We start from the raw sequence: 24,150 nt of genomic DNA on the forward strand, positions 1-24,150 counted from the left end.
CCCCTGCGTGACCAGGAAATCAAATACGCCATGCTGTTTCTGGCGAAACTGCTCGTTGAGTCCAAAGGGAAAACTTGGAGGTACTGGTCGACCTCTTACGGAACTACTCCACATCAGTACTGTGTGGTTATTTGACGCTATTGCCAGCAGCTCCAGGTACGTAACCGCCACCTGTTGCGGGGTATCGTTGTTTCCTTGTTATCTGCATTTTGTTATGGTCCAGTTTACTGCTCGATGAACATGACAGGGGTAAATGCTTTAGATTGAACTGGTGCCCCAGGGAGTGGGGTTGGATCACGTTCCCGATAATCTCAGGGGTGAGCGATAGGCACTGTGCAAGTTTGAGGTGGTGGGAGGTTCAGAGCCTGTCATGCAGTGAGGGGGGTATTTTGGGGGAGGAGGGACTTGTTTATTTAGCTTTTATTGTTTTAGTTGTGATGACAGTGGCACAAGAAATGATATTTATGCATACACATTCAGGGCCGGCCGATTCCCCATACCTCTATTTCTTGACGGGGCACGGGCGGGCTACGGCCATATCCACGTATACACACCATGTCTGATCCTTCCGTCACAAGGTCACTTCGTATTATCACATGGACGTCAGTGGGTTGGGGGATAAATTGAAGAGAGGGGTGGTACTCCAATATCTTAAGAGGCAGGCTCCAGACATTGCACTATTGCAGGAGACACATCTAATCGGTAACACTTATAAGGCCCTTGATGGATGGGGCTACAGGCTGGTGGCACATGCTGGTTTCACATCTAGCTCCAGGGGTACAGGCATTCCTATTCACAAGTAATGCCCATTCATAATCAACAATACATGGAGGGACAGCCAGGGTAGATTTACTGCAATTGCTGGGACATGGGAGGGGAAACCCCTCAATTTGCTTTCACTCTATATTCCTCCGGCGCTTCAGAAACACCATGCTGGCTGACTTGGGTAAACTCCTGCTCAACCTCCCAGTCGGCATTCTGGTGTTGGGAGGTGATTTTAACCTAACGGTGGATGGCCGGGTCGACCAGCGTCCCCCTCGACAAGATCCATATCGTACCTCTCCCCTGATGGACTTTCTCTTGGCATTCGGCATCGTTGATCTCTGGCACCATTTTCACCCCTTGGCGCGGAACGTTACCTTTCACTCTGGTGCCCATGGATGTCAATCTAGAATTGACCACTTGCTCACACACACTGACGACCTTCCTTATTTTACTGAAGCCAAGTCTCTGGCCCGCGGCATTTTTGACCATTTTCCAGTTCTGATACAGCTGACTCTGCCCTAGGAGTACCGCCGTCTCACCCTCTCCATTAATCCGTGGAGTCTGTAGATCCCACATGTTAGGAGTGCCCTTCTGAAGGGGTGGATCACTACTTCACTGAATACGCACACACAGTCCAATCCCGTCAGATTTTGTGGGGACCTTCGGGGCGATGATCAAGGGTCAGGCACTCTCATTGACGGCGGGACACAAGAAGGAACTGAAGGCACGAATGGAAGCCCTGGAACTCGAGATTCGGGGGCTGGAGGAGGAGGTGGGGATCAGTGACGATGAACAGCTCACACATACTCTCAGTGTCAAACGACAAGACTACCGACAATTAGCAATGGAGGCTGCTAGATCGAAACAGAGAGCTAGTCTCCACAAGATATACGAGTTAGGGGACACAACTGGGAAATGGCTTGCATGGCTAGAGAGGTGAGAAACCTCACAGAGATGGGTGCCCCTATTGAGACTGATGCAGGAGACGTGGTGACCGACCCGCAACACATTGCTGAGGCCTTCGCCTCCCATTTCACCTCCATATACTCCTCCACCACCTGCACCACCCTGCAAAATTCCAGTGGCCTACTGGCCACTATCCCGGTTGCCACCCTCACCCCCGATGATAGCGAGTCCTTGGAGGGGGCATTATGGAGGAGGAATTAGCGACCGCCATCCGAGGTATTAAATCGGGTAAAGCCATGGGCCCCAGTGGACTCCCCATAGAACTGTTCAAATTGGTCACCTCAAAGATAACACCAGCTCTTTGGGCCATGTAGCTAGAGAGTTACCAAACAGGGTCCCTGCCCCATGACTTGATGTTGGCCTCAGTGGTCATCATCCATAAGCCTGGCAAACCAGTGACGAGATGTGAATCGTATCGCCCAATTTCATTGCTGACCGCCGAAGTTAAGATCCTCGCCAAGGTACTGGCCAATCGCTTGATCCCTGTCACATGTAAACTAGTGCACCCTGACCATTCGGGATTTATGCCCGGCCATAACACAGCTCTTAACCTTCGAAGATTGCATGGAGTGTTAGGGAGAACCCACACTATCCTAGAAGATGCTGCGCTACTGTCCTTGGACGCAAAAATGGCATTCGATACCATCGAGTGGCCTTTACTATTTGCCCTCCTCTGGAGTATGGGATTTGGCCCACATTTTATAAAATGGGTTCAGCTACCATATACAGACCCAATGGCCCAAGTAGTTGTTAATCAGCATACCTCCCGACGTTTCCGCCTGGAGAGGGGAACTAGACAGGGCTGCCCCCTGTTGACCCTCATATTCGCCCTCTTACTGGAGCCTCTGGCGACTTGGGTTAGGGGTGACCCCATGACCAGGGGGCTCAAATTGGACGAATCAACATGAAGACCGCATTTCCCTCTATGCAGACAATGTTTTGTTGTACATAGCTGCTCCATTGACCTCGATCCATAGGATCCTACACATCTTTGCAATTTTTAGTGCCCATTCGGTATACACTATTAAATGGACAAAGTCTGGTCTGTTCATGCTTCGGGGCCCAGTGCCGAGAATACCCAAGAGCACCAACATTACTGTGACAACGAGGGATTCCGCTATCTTAGCATCTTCGTTACTCAACACCCGGCCCAGTTTTATGAGATTAATCTTAAGGCTCCATTGGCTAGACTATACAACGATGTGCTCCACTGGCGGTCACTGCCCCTTACTCTGCTCGGCAGGGCAGCATTATTCAAAATGCTGGTGCTGCCTTGCTTCTTATACGTGCTACAAATCACCCCCTATAGGGTCCCAGACTCCTATTTTGTCAGCGTGGGGAGCGAGATTAGAGCCCTTCTATGGGATGGGAAGAACCCGCGCATCACGATACATAAATTGACAAGGGGGTGGTATGACAGAGGAATAGCGTTGCCTGACTTAAAACAATACTATTGGGCCTCCCAGCTTGCGGTGGTCAACCAGTGGGTCTTTGCCTCGATTTCTGAGGCGGCGTACCGCACAGATAGATGGGTAATGGCCCAGAGGGGGTATCAACGGGCACTCTATTCCAATCCCAAACGACAGCGTCTCACTGGACCCACGGCCCATACAGTGGCACTTTGGCACCATGCAACAAAACCACTGGGGTGGTACAAGGAATTGACACTGCTCACTCCCCTGTGGGAATGCGAGCAACTTGCTACGTTGAGCAGATGTCCGGACTTTGATAAGTGGGACCTGATTGGTATTTCATCTGTTGGTGACATGTGGAAGAGAAACAAGATGGTCCCATTTGCAGATTTACAGGCAGAGTACCAGCTGGCTGGGTCCGAGACGTTCCGGTACCTGCAAATCCGCCATGCACTAACCACTGTCGTGACCGTGGGTGAGGCTCTACCTGAAGCCTCCCCACTAAAAGATCGACTTTTAACAGATCCCCTGACACGCAAAGCTATATTGCTTACATACCGTAAATTAATCAACAACAGACCAGACCCCTTGGTGAGTCTCCGGCAGTTGTGGGAGTCGGACCTTGGGTATCTAAAGGATGATGACTGGCAGGAAGCCCTTTCCCTCCCCAGGGAGGTTGCTATACCAATGAGACTGCGACTCATTCAGCTTGTAGTACTACATAGAACTTACCTGCCTGCAAGTGTGCTGGTCAAGATGGGAAGTGTACAGGTGAAGATACATTTTATCACACGATCTGGGAGTGTCCAAAGCTCCAAGCATATTGAGGGGAAATTATCTCTACACTTGCGAGAGTAAGTGGGAAACATGTTGCCCACTCCCCGCGACTGTGTTTACTAACTGTGTGGGAGGCCACGGACCTGACCCAAACTGAACGCACATGGGCATCGTTGGGGTTTGTCCTTGCTAAGAGAAACATAGCACAGGAGTGGGGGGTTGGTGATTTGCCTAAGTACCAAAAATGGGCTAATGATATGGACAACGCAAAGCTTGCAGAAAAAGATGTGTTTAAACATAGAGGTTGCCCCGCAAAATGGGATCACAAATGGGCTAAATGTAACAAGTCCTGTGGTGAATTATGTATATCCCCTTCAATCGAATTGCGGAGAGCAGAATTGGACACTGATTTTATAATTCCCTAATGCTCAAAAACAAATCAGTTAATAACGCACACCCTTTTCTCAAGTACAGTGGGTCTAGAAACAGTACATTGTATATAGACCAATATTATTAATAAGTAAATAACCAATTTAAAAAAAAATTCTTGGACGACTCAAAATATTTCACAGTTCCACAGTTCCACTGGATGGGATAAAGTACTCGTCACAGCTTCAACAAAATGTTCTTTTTATTGGTTTTGAAACCCATATTCAGTATTCAAAATAGCCATCAAATATCCAAAGCAGCCAACAACTGTTTCTAGACCCACTGTACTTGAGAAAAGGGTGTGCGTTATTAACTGATTTGTTTTTGATAATTGTACGGACTAGTTGATTCTTCAACTTGCCAACGACACTTCTAGGTAGTGAGTGTTTACAGTTACATCAGCACCCCGATATACTTACATGTGCAAATTTGAATACGCCACTTACTGGTTTTGTGTGACAGGAAGCTTATATTTGATGTGCGGTTGTTCACCCATTTTGGGAACACTACTACCTTGTCTGCAATTTAATTCCCTAATGCTGTTCTTCCCCCACCCCTGTCTCCGTTAGCCCACCCTGAAAGGAGGTGTCCCCTCCCACGTGCTCTGGAATCAGCATGCCTCCCCTCATTTACTCCCTAAGAGGCCATAGCGCCCTCACGCCTGAAGATGCCCTGTTGAGCCAGCTGTCCCTATCCCATTCTTTGGGATTCCACCTGCCTCATGGTGCTCCAATCATGTCCGTCCCCTCATCCAGCTCTATGTTCAGCACCGGAGTGTACCCATCCTCATGCATAATATGCTGGTTGATTTTAGGTGCCTCTTTCTTCTCTGTTCCTCAGTCTCGACCATTTTGGACACATGTTTCTCCCCCAGGCTCTCCCTCCTCCTATGTGCTCCCAAGTGCATTGAAACAGCATCCCTGCATGCACACGATGTGCTTCTCCCCCCTCCCATTTCCTGGGGCCGCATGTGCATGTGTGGCGGCCTCAACACCTTTCGTTGATAGCGAGGTCTTGCACGATACAGGATGCTCCCCAGATGCTCCTTCAAATTGTCCGCAAGTTGCCAAGGACCCTCCCTCTAAGTCCTCACTGTGCCAGGGCCGGTTTTCCGAGTACGGGAGTGGCCCTTTTTGCCTACCTGCATGTTGCCGCACTCAGGGGTCCGGCGTAATGAAGAACACACTATGACCGCGGCCGCGATGCTCCTGGCGCCCTACCTCATGGGGTGACTGCAACACTGCAGCGCCCTCTCCGCAACTAGGTACAAGAGCCCAGCGGCCTCCAGGAGCCACTAGACCTGCGCTACCATCTCATCACTGGACAATAAAGACAACATCCTTGTAAGTCCTAAGAATAACCACAGCAACCAGTAATATGGTATAAACTTAGCACTACCTACGCTATCAAGTTTTATTGATTTTATAAAAAGCAACATAGAAAAACAATACCAGCTCTTAGTACATTGATCAGTGCAAAACATTGACAAGAAAATAATACCCCAGCATGTAAAGTTCAACAGATGAGCAGAAAGCAACAATGTCTTCACCCAAGTCCATAAGTGATCATCTGGAATGCTCACTCTTCTACCACCCCAACCCATTTGCCTCATACCCTTCGAAACATTTTGGGACAGCCTTGGGCCGCATACATTGGTCGCTCCTGCGCAGCGCACCAATCCATCCCTCTGCGCCAGTACGCCATTGTGGGAGCAGTCGGGTCCAACCAGTTAGCTGCAATATATTGTGCTTGCACCCTTTTCTTGTTCACATCTCTGATTTTCTCCTCGGGAACCCTAAAGTTACCTGTCCACTCTCTCAACATTCTGGTAGTCACTCAGCACCCGTCCTCTCAATAACATGAACAGAGACACCCCTATGTCAGCATTGGCTGTGGTGCGTACAGCCCACAACATTTTCTCTCAACTCTAATTTTCAGCTTAAACCACTTGCCTTGAAATGAATGAAATGAAATGGGAATTTATAGAGCGCGAAACATTCACCGAAGGTGTCAAGGAGTATGTTCATCAGGTTCAGGGGGATCTCCCAACTCAGGACGTCTGTAAGTTCCCCTGTCACTAACTCCCAATAGCGCGTGATTGTAGGACAGAGCCATACCATGTGATAATCCGCAGCAGGGACAGGAAGCATCAGGTCGGAGCCCAGCGCGATGAAGACGAAATGGCGTGAGGTAGGCAGCATGTAGATAGCATATTTAAACTAATCAGAGCCGCGCTGAGGCTGTGACCGTTTTGGGAGCTATCAGCGCATCCCTCCAATCAGCATCATCCAGGGATCCAAGCCAGTCCTCCCACTTGCCCCGGAGATGGGATAGGGAGTTGGGGGTGTTATTTGTGAGGGAGCGATAAATGCGGGAAATCCCCCTTTTCCCCAAATTGCCAGTCATGACCTGGGCTTCAGGTGGACTATATTCGGGTAAGGAGGTCCCTTCTGAGATGTGGGTGTGGAGGGCATGGCACAGCTGTAGGTAGCGATAAAACTGAGAGGCGTGGAGGGAGAACCGAGCTTGTAGATCCAGGATATCGCGTATGTGGCTCCCACCCCAGACACGTCAAAGCTGTAAAATCCCAATGAGATCCCAGGCTCTGAAGCCAAAGAGAGCGGCAACGTCCCTAAGCCACGTTCCACACCACAGTGGGGTATATCGGGTTAATTTTACCGACCAGTGGGTGTGGCGCAGGGAGGCCCGCCAGGCCAAAAGCACCCGCCCATGACCTCAGGCAGTGTGGGATATAGCAGTCCCGTATAGCATCCCCTGAATGTTGGAGAAACCCAAGTTATGTAGCTCCAGGCGGTATGCGAGGTCTGACCAGCCGCCATTAAACCAGTCATGTACGGTAAGGAGCTGAGTCGCCAAAAAATATAAATATAGGTTTGTCATTCCCAGACCACCGTCAAAGGGCGGTATCCTGCACTGGGTGAGGGCCAGCCTCAGTCTCCGACCTCCCCATAAGAATTTGGTGGCCAAACCCTCCACCTCCCGGAACCATGACCGTGAGAAGGAGAGGGGTGTGTTCTGAAGTATATAAAGAAATCGTGGCAGAACCATCATTTTAAAAAGGGCTATTCTGCCCATAGGGTTTAGTGGCAGCGCTTGCCATTTAAGGAGGTCAGCACGAACGTGTTTCCCCAAAGGAGTGACGTTGAGAGACCAGGCGAGGCCGGGAAGGAGGGCCACTAAGATCCCCAAGTACTTGAACGACTGCCGCCGAAGAGGAATCGACGACTGCCAATCAAAGCACTCTCTCGATAGATGGAGGGGGACCAGGACCGATTTGGCCGAATTCAATCGGAGGTCGGAAACTCGTTCAAAGAAGTGCAGGGCTCGGAGACACGGAGGCCCCGATCGAGCTGGATCGGAAAAAAATATCAGAACGTCATCAGAGCAAAGGGCTATCTTGTCCTCTGCCAGACCGGGCCATTGCCATCCCGTGAGAAGCGGGTCAGTGTGAATAAGAGAAGCAAAGGGCTCCATCGCTAACGCGAAAAGGAGGAGCGAAAGGGGGCAACCTTGTCTCGTGCTCCTCCCGATGGGGAAGGGGCGAGAAAGGGCGCCACTGACCATCACCTGGGCTTGCGGCTTACAATAGAGTGTCCTGACCAAGTTACGAAAGGGGGTCCCAAAGCCCATCTACGACAACACTGCCTCCAGATATCGCCAGTCAACTGAATCAAATGCTTTCTCAAAGTCCACGAGGAGCAAAGAAAGATAGGGGGTCAGTTGTTGGAGAAGTCTGAGGCAGTACCTGGTACCCCAGGAGGGCATGAATCCACATTGGGCTGGGTGGACCAGCTTGTCCAGATAGGGATGTATGCGGTTAGCCAGGACCGAGGCAAATATTTTGAGCTCCGAATTAATGAGGGAGATGGGGCGATAATCAGAACAGTGGGCCGAGGGAGGCTGAGACTTAGGAATCACTACAATGGTGGCCAGGTCCATCTCAGGACGGAAGGAGCCGCGGTCAGCTGCTTCATGGTACACCTCTAGGAGGTGGGGAACCAGCGTATCTCGATAGGACGCAGAAATCTCCAGCGGGAGTTTGTCTTGTCCCGGTGTCTTACCTGCAGCTATGCAGGAGATAGCATCATTAATTTCTTCCGGGGTGATCGGAAGATCCAGTTCCTCTGCCTCAGAGTCACTGAGCCTCGGAAGGGGGAACCGTTCACGCTGGAGGAGTTCTGGGAGTGTGAGGTCTGGAGGCTGGACAGAGTAGAGAGTAGCATAGTATGATGCGAAGCACTGGGCCGCCGCCACGGGGGGCCGTTGGAGCTCCCCGTGTGAGTCAATCACCTCAGTGATAATACGATTGGCCATAGGGTAGGTGGCCAAACCATGCAAGAGCTTCCCATTTTTATCTCCCCATCCATACACTCGTGCCACAGAGGACCTCCATAGCAGCTTAGCGGCCTCTAGGGAAGCCTGTTTGATCTTGTCCCGCAAAAATGCCAGTTCCCGATTCTGGGCCTCTGTTCTCCCCCCTGGTGGTTGGGCTTCGAGCAGGGCAGCCTGGGCCTCCAGAAGTGTGAGACAGGAGTCCTGCTTCGTACGTTGGAGTTTGAGTTGACCTTTGGCAAAGCCGCGAATGGTGACCTTACTGGCCTCCCATAGAGTACCAGGAGATGAGACCGAGCCCTGATTAGTGGAGAGGTATTGACGGAGTTCGTCCCCTATCTGTTTCCGGAAGTCTTTGTCCTGGAGAAACCAGGCGTTTAGCCGCCAGATCGGGCTTGAAGACGCCGGGGGGTTGCCCATCTGCATAGATACTGGGGAGTGATCTGATAATCCCCTGGGAAGGATGGTGATGGCCTGGATTGACCGACAGTCCAAGGCTGGCAGGAAGAGATAGTCCAGTCTGGCATGCGTGTGGTGGGAGGCTGATATATGAATGTACATACAAGTGGTCGGGTGCAAGAGCCTCCAGGCATCTCCGAGGCCCAGAGTCGCAGCCCAATTCGAAAGGAGGACAGACTGTGTAACCAGGGAGGCGGAAGGGTGCACAGCAGTGTCAAGGCCCGGGTCCATAACTGCACTGAAGTCCCCCCCAACAACAGTCGTCCCCGGGGGTTGGGCAGCCAATAGTGGAGCGAGGCGCTGAAGTGTGGAGGACAGCAGAGAGGGGGGAGTACACAGCGATCAGGTTCAGGGACCGGTCCCCAATGTTCCCTTCCAAGATGACGAAGCAGCCCCCAGGGTCGTGCACTACTTTACGTGCCACGAATGGAAGAGCGTGGCGTATCAGGACAGCCACCCCCGAGATCCTTGGGTAAAACCAGACTGCCAGATCCCGCCATAGCACGCCAGAAAGGGACAGTGGTTGTCTACCAGGTGGGTCTCCTGAAGCATCAATATGTCCACAGTGTGTCGCTTGGCATATCGCAGGACCGCAGTGCGCTTGACCTTATCTAAGAGGCCGTTAAGATTCCAGGACATAATATGAAGTGATGTCATCCCGGAATGACCATCAGACATGGGGAGACTGGGTGAAGGGTCGAACACCCGGCTTGGGCAATGGGCGTGGTAGTACAAGTATGCGGGATAACAGGCATGGAATTACAATGTCGATCAATGCATGCTCGTTTGGCAGCTAAGCAGAATTGCTGGTGCAAAGAATAACAAAAAACAAACAATAGAACTCGGGACAACGGTCCCCCGTCCCCAACCCAGCCCCCACCCCCACCCTATACTTCAGGAACAAATGCATCTGTCGCCCTAACAGTGGAGAACTAAGAAAAAAAAACTATAGAACACTTGGGAATGGAGAAGCGTGGAGGACCCCTCCTCATAGCAGGATGTGCATAATCAAGTCCGTCGGGAATTGAAGCAGTGTTGAGCTGATGCGCCGCCTCCGGCCGCGGAGCCAGGCCCGGCAGGCAGAGACGAGATCATGCGGGGCCCGTGAGAAGCATCGGGCTACGTGAGAGATCTGTATCCGGCAGGTCCAGCAGCGATGGCCGAGGCGAGGCACCCCCAGGGTCCAAGCGGCCGGAGGAGCCAGACCGCTGCATGACCAGGGGGTCTCCAGGGAGTGGCCCCGGCGTTGGCTGTCGAGAGGGGCCCAGCGGTGAATCCGAGCTGGCCCGCCTCTGACCGCGGCGCCTACGTGAGCGGTTGCGTTGAGGCCGTGGGGCAGGGACCACCTGGCGAGCGCCACCTGCCGCACCCACGGGTGATGGATTTCGGCCGCTGGCCCGCAGGGGGCGTTCCTCCGTGGCCCATGTCCACGCCTCCTCAGGGGTATCAAAGAATAGGGTCTTGTTGGAGAACACAACTCACAAGCTCGCCGGGAAGAGGAGCCTGTACTGTATGTTGAGAGCGCGCAGCTTCTGCTTCACTTCCCCAAACGAGCGGCACTGACCCTGGACCTCGCGAGTGTAGTCAGGGAAGATCATTATCGTATGATTGTCATATTTGAGGTGTTGCTGCTTGCGGGCCTCGGCCAGGACAGAGTCACGGTCTTTAAAATTGAGGATTCGCATTATGACAGGTCTGGGGGGTGCCCCCGGGGGCGGCTTAGGAGCAAGGGAGCGGTGTGCCCGCTCGATCGCGAACCACCGGGAGAGGGAGCCCTCGGGGATCCACGAGCGCAGCCACCTCTCCACAAAGTCTGCCATATGGCCCTGTTCCGCCCCCTCCGGAAATCCCACCAGGCGACGGTTGTTGCGGGGGGACCTGTTTTCTGCGTCTTCTGCCCACCGATGTAGCTCCTGGGTGTGAGACTGGAGACCAGTGACTTGTCCTTTAAGTTGCTGAACGTCATCTTCCACGGTGGAAATGCGGGATTCGGCTTCTTTAATCCGGGCCCTGGCGTTTCGAAGATCCTGCCGGATGAGAGTCACATCAATCCGGACTTCGGGAATCTTGCCCTCCACGGAGGACTGCGAGGCATGGATAGCCTGAAGGATGGTAGATAGGTCAGCAGCAGGTGGGGAATCCTTATCAGTGCTTCCTCCAGTCGCCCCGGAGTCCGTGGTGGTGAAACGGTCCATTTTAGTCTGGGTGGCCGGGGTTTTGGTTGGCTTGTCTCGACCCATGGCCGCCACCCAACAGGGAAGGGGCCCAGACGCATCTCTTACAAAGGCCTCTGTAACGGAGGGCCCACGGTCAGCGCCGGAAGGCACAGGAGGAGGACAGCAACAGGGGGGCAGTGGAGGAGGCTCTTTCAAGACCTCATGCCCCTCGGTACATGCGGCTGGTTCCACCTCCCCAGGTGAGACCCCACACCGGAAGCAGCGGGACAGAGGCCTGGCCCCAGGGTCAGCAGCAGGGGCCTCTGTACCAGGGGGGACCACGGACCATGCCACGGGGCACAGGAGCAAGTCGGAGGCAGGGGAGCGGTGGAGGAGGCTCCCTCCCAGGACCTCACGCTGCTCGCTGCATGCCGGCCGGTTCCACCTCCCCTGGACTTTACCCCATACCAGAGGCAACGTAAAGAAGGCCCGGTCTCGAAGTCCGCAACCGGGGCCTCTGCGTTGAAGGACCCACGGTCTGCGTCAGGAGCCACAGGAGTGATTCGGGGGGCAGAGGGACGGTGGAGGAGGCCCTCACCTAAGACCTCGCGCCGCTCGTTGCATGCGGCTGGATCCACTCCCCCTGGGCGCTACAGCACACTGAAGGTAGCGCAGCAGAGGCCAGATTTCAAGGGCAGCAAGAGGGGTCTCCGCACTAAAGGCTCAAGCACAACCCAGAAGTCACAAAAGCAAGTTGGGGCAAGGGTTGGTGGAGGAGGCACTCTCCGAGAACCTCACGCCGCTCGGTGGTTGTGGCCAGGTCTACCCCTCCTAGGGCTTCCTCCTGCCAGAAGTACTGTCACGGTCCCAGAGCAGTAGTGTGGAAGCAGATCCAGGGGCCCGGTAGGGCCGGACCGGCATCGGTGGATCTTGGCAGGTGAGGAGAAGCAGCGGGGCCGGACCTCGCGTCACACTGCCCAAGGCCAATCCACTCGCCCAGCAGTCAGTCCGAGCACGCGGGGGGGCCTCTCGCAATACAGTCCCAGCCCCCCCGCCACTCACCAAAGCTTCGGGACCCCCGAGCACCGGACCACAGATCGCCTCGCCGGCAGACGCGTAGATCACAGGGCATCAGTCGAGCCCCAACCGCTGCCAATCTCTGTCTCCTGCCGCCCGAAATGCTGACCGGCACCGCCGCAGGGGAGCCAGCGGATCAGTCTCGGATGTCTCTGACAGCTGCACCCAGCGGCCCAAGCCTCTCGTCAGGTAGGCTGACCCCAGCACCAGGCAGGCAGGAATGGTCGGCAACAGGTTGCCAACACGGGGTCCCTGCTGGTCGGGGAAGGAGAATGCAGGTAGGCGTCAGGCGGTCCCTGGCACGCCCAGGGAACTCCACAGCTCATCGACTATGTGTTGGTCGCTTTGTCCTTAGGGGTCGCCTCTGCTGGCACGGACACACAGGTAAGAGCCCGGGCAGTTTGCTCCGAGGAGTTTGGGCGTCTTGAATCAGGACTCGGAGGCTGCCATTTTAGGTTAGGGCACCCGGCAGGCTTGCTAAGTTCGAAAAACGCTGGATCACTGGGCTCCCCACGGCCAGAGCCGCCACCAGGGGTTGCAGCAATGGGTTGGCGACAAGTTTAAGGGCTGGAAGGCTGCCAGGATAGGCGGATCTCGAGCGGATAGCGGATGGGTCCAGAAGCACTCTCAAGGTGCGACCGCCATCTTGGCTGGCTAAGCCATGCACTACCTATGCTATCCTACACCTGCCTGGCAACTATCAAACGCTCACACACCAACAGCAAAAACTATCCCTTGCTAGGTACCAGCCACCGTGTCACCAAGACAAAATGGTGGGTGGTACCTACAAAATGCAAAGTTATAAACCCCCTGTGCTACAAAAGTAGCCTACAACCCGCACAAACCCCTGAGCAGTCGTCAGACTGCTCCAATTCCACAAATTACCCAGGGGCAGATCTCCCTGCAGTCGGCTGCTCCCCAATATGCTACCTGTACTGCCATGCGTCACAGTAGGATGGTGCCTTTGCCAAAAAATAAGAAAAGGCAAGGCATCAACCAGGATCCATGTGCTGCAGAAACTGATCTGGCTGTGTATTTTCTTATGTGAGTTGAAGGCATCACTGAGACCTCACATGGTCGGTGGCCTGCCCAGAGAGTCTAAGTGGTAGGTTTGGACTGGGCTAGATTGGTCTGAAGCTCTGGCTCACGCGCACGTGTGACTAGTATTCAAAACAATTCAGTCTGTCAGCACGGTTCTATGTGATCAATGAATGATTTTGTGACAGTGAGTGAGGCAATTAATTTTGTAAGGCAGCAGCAACAGAGCAGTGGCAGGCAGGGTCAGTTGTCAGTTTTTGCACTTTGGCTGGTTAATAATGCTGCTGCCTCCTTGAGTGTGAACCTCGTCATGGGTGCTCCCAGGGTGCTCTAATGCATGACTAATGCACTTTAGTGTGGTGATGCAGCCACCAGCACTAAAATGCGCTTATCTAACCCTGGAAGCGGGGTATTTGGCAGGACTGCTCACACCGTTCCCATTCTCCTCCACCACGCACCGACCACCCTGCTGGCATCAATGCACCTCTTTGTCACACCACTGACAAAACCTTTTAGCCCTTGGGAAAATGAATACCCATGCTGTAGCGTATCAACAGCAGTAGCCTCCCTGTACTGCTGGTGACTTCTGTCAGACACTCTTCCACTTTTTCTATAATGGGGCACTGACTTAGTTTGTGGAGACGGAAATACAGTACGGGGTGATCCAGTAGGCTTTCCACTTCCTCATAAGCCTCACTCCTCTGGGGCTGCTGCTGAAAGTGACGGGCCAATAAGTTCTAGACCAGTTCTAGAGTCCCAATCCAATGAATATTTTTTGCAGCATGAAAGTGTAAAGGGGAGAAAAGTTGTTAAGGAAAGAATCAATTCGCTCCTAATTCCCTTTGATACATAATAACTCACGGAAAACTACTTAAGGTTAGGTAATTTATTATAAAGCCAAAAACAGCTGAATATAAAGACACCACAACATGAGTATATAAGTGCAGAGGGATCAGCATAAAGCCAAATATGTGCATCCAGTATAAACGGTGCAGCATAAACAATATGATTAATTAAAAGACAAAAAATCAGAAAGCATGGGCCCATGTTTCCCTGCATCGAGGGTTGGTGAATAAAAGCATTACATCTGTCCCTACTGTAGTACTAAGCTGACATCCTCAACTAACCATTCTCAGGAGGAAGGATAAAAGGTGTCAGTATGTGGAGTTCCCCTAAGTAGTCTCTACACGATCAATGGGTCAAGCAGCATAAAGCTACCAAAAGCACAGCTCGTTCTAGGAAGTGGCGCACTATCCTTAATTCCAACATATAATTATTCTCAGGTGGCACTCCCATGGTGTACTTCGGATCACGCCATTCACCATGGGCACATTCCTGAAGGAAATTTTTCCAAGGGACCGCGGTGCATCTTCCTTGATACACTTTGTCCTTGGGACCCAGGCTTTTTCCTATGTGAAGCACAACGACCTTCCTTTATCGGCTCGAACCACACGATTGTAACTTTTCCTCTGGCCTAACTAGTAAAACAAAGGCATTATTCTATCCAACGTGTGCGCTCCTTTCACCTGCAACACCAAACATAAGGTAGGACAAGTTCCAAAGCACACATGAAATTCTAAATGTTAATTCTAAAGCGAGAGTTTTCAGGGACTTGCATTTGAAGGCCTACGAAATTCAGCCAGCATAAGAAGGCATCATGTAAACCTTTACGAATCCACATAACATTAACGTAATTCCAACTAATGCATTGACCCACATATGGAATTACATAATAAGCACATCTAGTACAGGTATAGAGTTCTTCACGTTAATGTTTGATGCTAGTTACATTAATTTCTACGTTGATTCTCCATGTTACTTTTCAATGGCCTAAAATACACCACGTTTCATATTAACATGTTTTACAATTCTAACACTTCACGTTAATGCAATAAATGATTATATGCGGGAGCGCTCCACGTGTGATTACGGTGCACCCCTACAAATGAAATATAATGATCTAAACGCTATCACCGCTTTGCCCCTGCAGTCGTGCAGCATTTTTTTTTAAATCCATTAAAATATACAATGAAGGCCCACATATTTCACAATATGACTCAATGGCTTTTTGTGTCCAATGGAGGAAGTGCAATAAAACACACCCTATTGTAAACCAAATTCTTGTCATATTATAATGCATGGTATGATTATGCTTTCCTCAATACATGCAAACAAGATTAAAAAATGCTCAACACACCGAGAATCCATAAATCATTATTATTGTTTAATAGGGTAATTCATTTTACAGTACAACAGTTCATTGTAACAGCCTAACACTCCAACAATGGGCGAATTTACAGAATATAGAAAGAAAGCAGCCTTTCTCTCTCGCTACTGGACAGAAGTGCATTTGCAATTCATTTTCTCTCTTGCTCCCCTCTCCTCTACACATACTTGGTCTTATATCAAGTGTCTTTTCAAATGAATGCCCTCAACGTAAACTGTCGAGGACCAGGCCGTTAAAGTCGCAACTACTTCCGCCCAGAGCGGCGCAGCGACGTACGGAGTGACGTACGCAGACAAACACACGCACCCGTAGTGCCACTTAGAAGCCTACGGTGGCCTCTCTAGAGGAGCATATCAAGTCAGCCAGCCGCCTTGCTGCGCAACCCCCGTTGCTTCTGTTTGCTAACTTGTGATTTCTCAGCTATTTGCTCATAATGTGAAATCTTCAGAATTGATTGCGGCCCTTTAGCACCCTCTTCAGAGTGATCTGGCGTAGCCGACGCGCAGCCCCTTATCGCTCCTTCGCTGCAGCTGCCCACTCCTCTGCAGTGATAATGTGCCGGCGCTCCGCTCCCGTGCCCGATAACCGCATTATTTCGCATAGTTCCTCGTGTAGTTACGTTTTCTCGGAACATAAAGTCGCGTCACCAGGGAGGGTTATTTTTATTTATGTCCACTTTACAGTGCACGCAGAGCCCTCCTACAAGACAGAAGGCCTCGCCTGTTGCAGTCCAGCCGCAGCAGTCCTAATGAGCGGGAGGCCATTTAAAATTACATTGTATGTTAATTAGGCCTGTTTGAGACGCATGTAACATGAACATTAAAGTAATTGAAGTTAAAAAGGACAGATCGCAGGCAGTTGGGAAGACAACATGACATGAGTGACAGGCTGAACAGCCGTGTAACCCACAACCCCCTCTTATGATGGTTTGTTAGGTTAGATTACATGCAGCTTTAGGAGTCCTCGAGACTCGTCATCAATTCTTTATAAAAAATAAAAACAAGTCCAATAAAAATAAGTATATGGAGGATGTGGGCGGTCGACTCGGTGCCCTTGAGCCACATGGTTGTATGTGTTTTTCACACTTTGACGTTGATTGCATGAGGTGTCTGTCAGAGCCCTAGTATTTTGAGGATGGTTATATTGTCCCACGTGTGTGCCCACAGTGTTTTGGTGATGGGGCATGAAGTAGTCCTCCCTGGAGCATGGCCTGTACCTTTTGATCGCAACTGCACAGTGTTAATGTATTACATTCCTTGCTCTTTGATTTGTTTTACTTTGCTGTTAAAATAGCATCTTGTTGCGTTTCACAGGTTAACACACCCTAATATTATCTATGTCCCATAGATGTTTCACCCAATTAGTGCTATTCATTCTTAAAATGTATTTCTTTCACATTCCTTGATCTTTTCTCACGAGGAGTTTCATACGTTTTAAACAGTGAAGCCACTAATTTTACCCATGGCTTGTCCTCCATTGATTTTTACAGACACTGTTGAAAGTTGCATAAAGTCCCACTTATAGTGTCAATAATGTCACAACATGAAGAGTAAACATAAAAACTTATACTAGAACATTTTTGGTCAACGTTTTTTAAAAAGTCCGATAGTTACACAGTGTTTTTACAAGACGTGCATGCACATAGACTTTCTGAAAAATGTTTCTGAAACTGCAAAAAGCTTCAACGCTATTTCATTGTTTTAATTTTATTACTAAAAACAGATAGGCAGTGGCTTTTTATAATAAGAGGTGTACCTACATAACCTTTCTGAAAAATGTACACAAAAAACTGGCCTTTGTCCATGTTTTCTCAGAGATTCACACATTTTTGTATTACAGCTACTATGCAAATGTTACTGTGGTTTACATTTCTTGAAACAACTATGTTGTACATATGTGGTGTATTTCCCCTTTTAGCAACAATTAAATGTCTTTGATAATAGTTATAGGTGGGTATTTTTAAAATTAGTTGAATTTGCCCATTTAACTTAACATCTCACACCTATTTGTACCTTTTCCTTCATGCACTTCAAGTTACATTAGCCTGCAGCAATCCATCACCTAATTCTGTCTGCACCCCTCACTGCCCAAACCTATGTGAGCCTGCACCCATCACACACCTCTCTATCTACACCTCTCCCTCCCACACCTTTCTCAGCCTGCACCCCTCGGAGCTTTAATTCCCCCAGCCTGTCCCTCTCCTCTACATACCCTTTCTCAGTTCACAGTGCCTGTACTCCATGCCATCCGTAACTCTTCAAGCCTCCACGTCTCCCCGCTCTCACCTCTCCCTCCCCATGCCACTCTCTATGTGTACATCTCCCTCTTCGTAATTCATCCTACCTGTAACTCCCCGTGCCCATAACACTCACTGCAGACAGCTCTTCCTAGTCTGCACTTCTTTTTACCCATACCGCATCCTCCTCAAACCCCTGCTTGCTTGTACCTTTCCTTGCTTATACTTCTCCGTGCTAGCACCTCTCCCCGCCTGTATCCAAACCCACTTCTATATCTATCTATACTTCTCCCAGACCTTATTCCTCATTGCCCATACATCTCGAAGCCTACATACAGCCTGCACCTCTCCTGCTCTGACCTCTGTGTCACACCTCTCCCTGCCCGCTCTCTTCTTGCCTGTACCTCTCTCTGCCATTACTTCTCAATCCCACTTCCTCTCCATGTCCCTTCTGTCCCTTCCACAACTCTCGAAGCCTGGACCCAGCCTGTATCTTTCCTGGAGGCATGTCTCCCAGTGCACACCTGTCCTGCTCAAGTATTTTCCATCCTGCATCTTTCGATGCCCGTATCTCTCTAGACAATAACTCTCTCTGTATGGGTAAATAAAAGAGGTATTCTATTTGGGTAAATGAAAGAGTCTTTTTGATTTGGGTTTGCTGAACAATCTGGCACAGAGCATCACTTTCATCAGGCATTGCCGGGCTGCTACTCAGGTAGCGATAGGCAAACTCAGGCCAAGCTACAAGTGTAGTGGATTGCTAGGATTCCTCAGCTCCCAATGTTCTTTGATTAGGCATATATTGAGAATGAAATATTCTATTACAGTGCCTTTTGAACCGTTAGGAACTAACCCCCTCAATGTTTAATATAGTGGGCCTATATAGAGTGAGAGTTGTGAGCCCAGATTTACTAAGGGCTTACGTTGCCCTGGTGTCATATAAGGTAACGCAAATGAAGCGCAAGCCCTTTACGTGGGGCATTTTGCAGCATGGATAGAAAGAGGATAAAGCCACAGAGGATTATTTTTTTTCAGGATGTGTCCCTTCCTGCACAAGAAAATCCTGCCTGCAATGCAGGTACCCTTCCACCATGGTGCAAGGGTGCCTGCATTGGCTCTTGGCAGCCACCAGTGCACTAGCGCAGAGAGTAAGCAGGGATGCGCCACATTCTAGTAGATATGGCGCGCTCCTGCCCTCTCCATTTGTTGCAGCGCAGCAAGTTGTCTTGCTGCACTGAACTTTGTCAAATGTTAGTAAATCTGCCCCTTGATTTCTTCTGAACAGTGAATGTAGTTAATGAGGAGGAGGGGGTTACTTTAAGAGGGATAGGCCTTGTGGTAAGCGGGATTGGCCCTTTGTTAAGAGGGGTAGGCTTTGCGTTAACAGGAATAGGCCTTGTTTGAAGAGGGATAGGTCCTGTGCTAAGAGGCATAGGCCCTGCATTAAGACGGGTAGGTCTTGGTTACTATGCACAGTGTTTTGAACCTGAATCACTTTGCAAACAAGGCAGCAGAGAAGGAGAGACGCCAGGAAGTCACTGTGGATGGGTCAGAGCTCGCTCACAGTGGTTCATGACAACAATCTGGACGCCAAGGTTGAGGCAGTTCCTATTTGGTAGTTTGTCGCAAGATTCAGGGCGATTAGCCCTATCCTGTGACGAGGAAGCGGGCAAGACTAAGAAGTTGCTATGTTGGCTCTATCAATGGAAATCTATATTCCTCTTCCAGTCACCTTCTGAGTCCTAAGGGTGTGAATAGAGTGAATGCAGTCTGGACACAGACCCGAAGGAGGGTGTCAGAGTTGAACTATCTAGAGAAGTTGGTTTCACAAAATTACCACCAAGGACTCCCTTCTACCTTGCCTAAACCAATTACCACTCATCCACTCGGCTATAGCAAAGAGACCCAGACTGAGAGAGGAAACAGAATGAAAGAGAATTCTTGACAAGCTTTATAATAAGCTGTTAGCATATGCACTGAAGGAAATCCAGAGGCATGAATTAGCGAAATAACTGGCTGCGGTGTTTCTCATTGAAACTGTACAGATTTTGTTTTCATTGATTCAAGTGACACACTTTGTGTGATCAAAGTCATGCAGAAGTGTGACTTAACAAATGTATGCCTCATTCACCCGTTGTCTTCAAAACCTGTAACTCATGTGGATGAGAGGGGATTGGAAGACTGAGAGAAAGCGAGGATGTGTGAGCGCAAGATAACCCAACCCAATAAGAGGTCAAAAATATAATAACAGAAGAGAGTTTATTAGAAGTAGGTCTTTTAAAACAAGGAAGTACAATGTCACTGTACATCACAGATACAAATTTGAATCAAAACTGATTATTGGAATGCAGTAAGTCAGAGAAAAAAAAGCGTACACAAGAAAAACGAGCATTGGTAAAGCCAGAAGATCTATTTTTATAACACTTTGCTAATGGTTTTTTACAATATGATTTGTTTTTAACAAAATACATTCCAAGATAGTCACTATGCATGTGCATAGTTGCAGCAGTGTGGACATCTTGTAATGTGTTTTGATTTGTTTTTAAGGAAAGAGGTTACAAGATGACCTTTGTTTTAAATAAGGGAGAATGAGAAGTCTGGGGACAGGAAGACAAAAGCACAAGGGAGAGAAAATAGTCTCTAATGCGCTGTAATGCATGATGGCAGCAGTGGAATGATACTACATGACCATTCAAAATACAGGGAGCCCCAATAGCTTCTTGGATGGAGCAAACACAAGAATAGGGAGAAAGAGCATTGAATCAGGAGCAGGAAACTAAGATAGGCAATAAAGAGATTGAATCATGAGCATTAGGTGGACTGAAAGCTCCATTTAAATCTATATTGAATTATTTGGGTCTGTTTTGCCAATAGATATCTAAATCTGCGTGTAGGGCAAACCAAGAGAATCTTCAAAGTGAGGGATTGCTTTTATGAATGGGAATGGCACACATACAAAAGTGTTCCAAAAAGCAGTAGCACTTTTATAAGATGATTTAAAAGCACTATGTGCATCAGAGAGTGTTGTTCTATTTTGATGATTCTGGTGATCCAGTAATTTCAAAACACATTATGTACATAGGTGGAGTTGCATGCTTCTCCTTGAGGCTGGCTAAAATGATTGCTCACGCAAGGACAGCATCATTTTTTTAAATGAATTGCAAACCTGCTTTCACAGTCATTGATGTCTGATCTAGGAAAAACAAATAGACAATGACATTTGTTTAAATGGATGATATATGCTTTTTTTCTTTGTCAACTAGATATGTCTGCCTGCAATATAAACAGGGTCACCCATCTGATATTTTGATGGATAACTCTGCCAGAATGACCATTTCACCAGTGAGAATTGTGTTCTTTAGGATCCAGTGAATTGGATAATATCATAAAAAGAGTTGGATTCATCCAACTCAGTGACTACACTGAGGAGATCAAATATGTGGCAGATGCCCAGGTAGTCTTCATACAAAGCCTTGGGATGACATTTTTGATCATCTCAACTTGCGGAGACCTGAAGACCGAGGTTCAGTACTTTGGCCCTGGATGTGGATTCGACACAATTCAGAGCTCTAATCTGCTGGAAAACCCCCCACAACATTGGGATTCCAAGGCAAGACCTCCATTTTGATCACCTCCTCCCCCCAAACTGCAGAAAGATCTTTTTATCGTGTAACTCATGTAGCACAAGGCTCTGCTATTTTTCAGTATTTACTTTGGGCACGACCCATTTCAGTGAATCCATAGGCTTAAAATGAAATTGACATGCAGGTGACCCTCAGATCTTGATGGAAATGGACCTACTCTCAAACACTGACTGTGCTGCACACATATTATACCCTTGGCCTTTTTCAAATGGATGGCCAGAAATCATTGGAGGGTGGGCAGTGGAGGTACGAAAATCCTTGCCAGTATATCTCTGACCCTCTCAACATCAGTTGTCCGATGGCCCAGGGCCCATTAATTGTGTCACCTTTTACCACATATGTAGCCCATGACTGTGCACACCCATCACCTGCCTCTCTGCTGGTACCAAGCTGGAATCTTGTGCAGCCTCCCCAGGCAAGTTCCTCCACACACAATCATTGCATTATATCTGGAGCTGTGTCACAACCTCCAAATGCCCCTTCTTCCTGCACAAAATCCCATGAACTAATGGTCATTTCCTCCCTACATTGTATTTCAACAGGGCTTCAGGTCTGCAGTGGTGGCAGTAAAGTGCTGAATGACTGCAATGACGCCACATGCATGCTCGCAAAGGTAGCATCTTGTGCACACATTTGTTGTGCCCCCAGTCACTTAAAAATTCCAGAGTTTCCGGAACATGCATACAGTGATAGTGCGAGTGCCTGGGTAGAGTAGTGTATGGTGCCAAGTTAGGGAGAGGTGGTTTTAACCACTGCTCAGTGACTGTGTGTTGTGGGAATCACCGAATCTTAGGAGGGCCAGTGGGCCCTTAAATAAATGAGGTTGTCAAGGTCATAAAATGATAAAGTGCAGGGTTAACAGTCACACATCCCTTTATTGTGTGCTGTGGTATGCACATGTGCACCTCCAGCCTCATTTTGAACAAGGATTCATTTCCACTAGAAGAGTGCTGTCTGTGACTGCAGTCCCTTGTGGAGAATCCATCATGAACTGTCCCTTCAAGAAGGTGCAGTCGTGGACATTTAATGCTTTTCTCCAGGAGGCGCGTGTGCATACCCACCCATCTCAAATGTATTATTTCAAGACACGCCTGCCCATGGAATCTACCATGTAGATTGAGGAGTATGGGTGAAGGTCACCTGGGATGCCTCCATCATATGTTCAGGGTCTGGAATATGAAGCCTGTAAAACACAAGGGGTTATTGGGTGAGAGGGATGGAAGCCCTACTCAAGCAACAGCCACATTCCTTGTCAGTGTGAACCACAAAAGTCACTAAATTAACCTGTGCTTAACCTTCTGTAGCTTGGGCTTGGCACAAAAGCAGCCAGGCTTACATTAAAGGCAGCACACAAACAGTAATAAAGTAAAAACTCAACATAAGAAAAATCCCAAACTAATTTAGAACAAGCATTGGTAAATGCTATGTAATTAATAATACGCTGTTTTTATTGTAAGTTATAGCTTAGTGAGAGTTGTGTGCTTAATGGTGTCCAAAGCTATACATGGCTAACGGTGTCACATGACATCCAGTCAGTTAACAGTTGGGTCTGCCGAACATAAAGAATGCGCTGGCAATAAAAGATTGAAAAAAGAATGATTTACAGCATGGACAAAAAACATAATCATAGAATATAAATCTCAATGCAGCATGTGAAGCCAGATGCTTTTCGTAAAGCCTTATGCAGCTGAGCTGGCAAAATTAAGTTGATCTCGCAAATAAGATTATTTTGTGCCAACATCCTTCACATTTAGGAAGCTATGGAGTCTCATCCTGTCATCTCATGAGGGCGGATCACGTCAGTTTCAAATCAACAAGCTAGGCCATGATACACTGCATAATGTATATAAGGTAAATAGTGAATAGTGAACAATTTTAACTCGTTACCTTCCCAGTCTAGGTCCTGGTTTATAATATTTGAAATAGGTTATGCTGAATGTGCATAGTTTTCTTTCCTAATAAACAAATATATCTGTTTTAATATTGGTGTTATTTTTGTATCAGCAGTTGTTAAATATAGTCACAAAATAATGTGCACAATATGCCTTTGCTTGCCAAGTAATCTAGTCAGCCATGCCACATAAATTGATCTCTAAGTTGCTGCTTCATTCCAGAGGCCCTTCTACACGTATACCAATGTAATGAAAGAATACAATAATGAATTTTTGGCATACATGAGATAGACATATTTATGGTATACAAAGGGGTAGCCTTGTTTTTTCTTGGGACTTGGGTTAGTAAGTGATATATTAACAAGGGTTGCCACGGTTCAATCATAAATTATTACATATCTATGCAATTAGCATGTTGGCGGTATAAGTATACAGAATCTCCGCAGATTCATCAGAATGATAAATTAAGACGTACACATTTAGCTGAGACAAGGTTCTTTTTATTTTAGTATCTTTTCATTAGTTGGGTTTTCACAGAAGTGGTGCTACAAAGGGCCTGATTATGAGTTTGGCGGTGTGGTGCCGGGTCCGCCGCGCTGCCTCATCGCCAAACCCGTGGTCCACCACCCGCCACATTACAAGTGTTTCTCGTGTCTGGCGGCCTTTTTTTTTTACATTCCCATGGCGGTGCCTCAGAAAATGGGCACCGCATTGGAAAT

At 48.8% G+C, this 24,150-nt stretch overlaps 1 protein-coding gene across 2 annotated transcripts in view; it reads left to right on the plus strand.

Annotated features, from left to right (window-relative positions):
• KCNJ6 (potassium inwardly rectifying channel subfamily J member 6) overlaps positions 1–24,150 on the plus strand; it is a 1,239,800-nt gene that overhangs the window by 417,789 nt on the left and 797,861 nt on the right. The gene's annotated exons all lie outside the window — the stretch shown is intronic.

The sequence above is a fragment of the Triturus cristatus genome, chromosome 8 (genome assembly GCF_964204655.1).
Source record: "Triturus cristatus chromosome 8, aTriCri1.1, whole genome shotgun sequence".
NCBI lineage: Eukaryota > Metazoa > Chordata > Amphibia > Caudata > Salamandridae > Triturus > Triturus cristatus.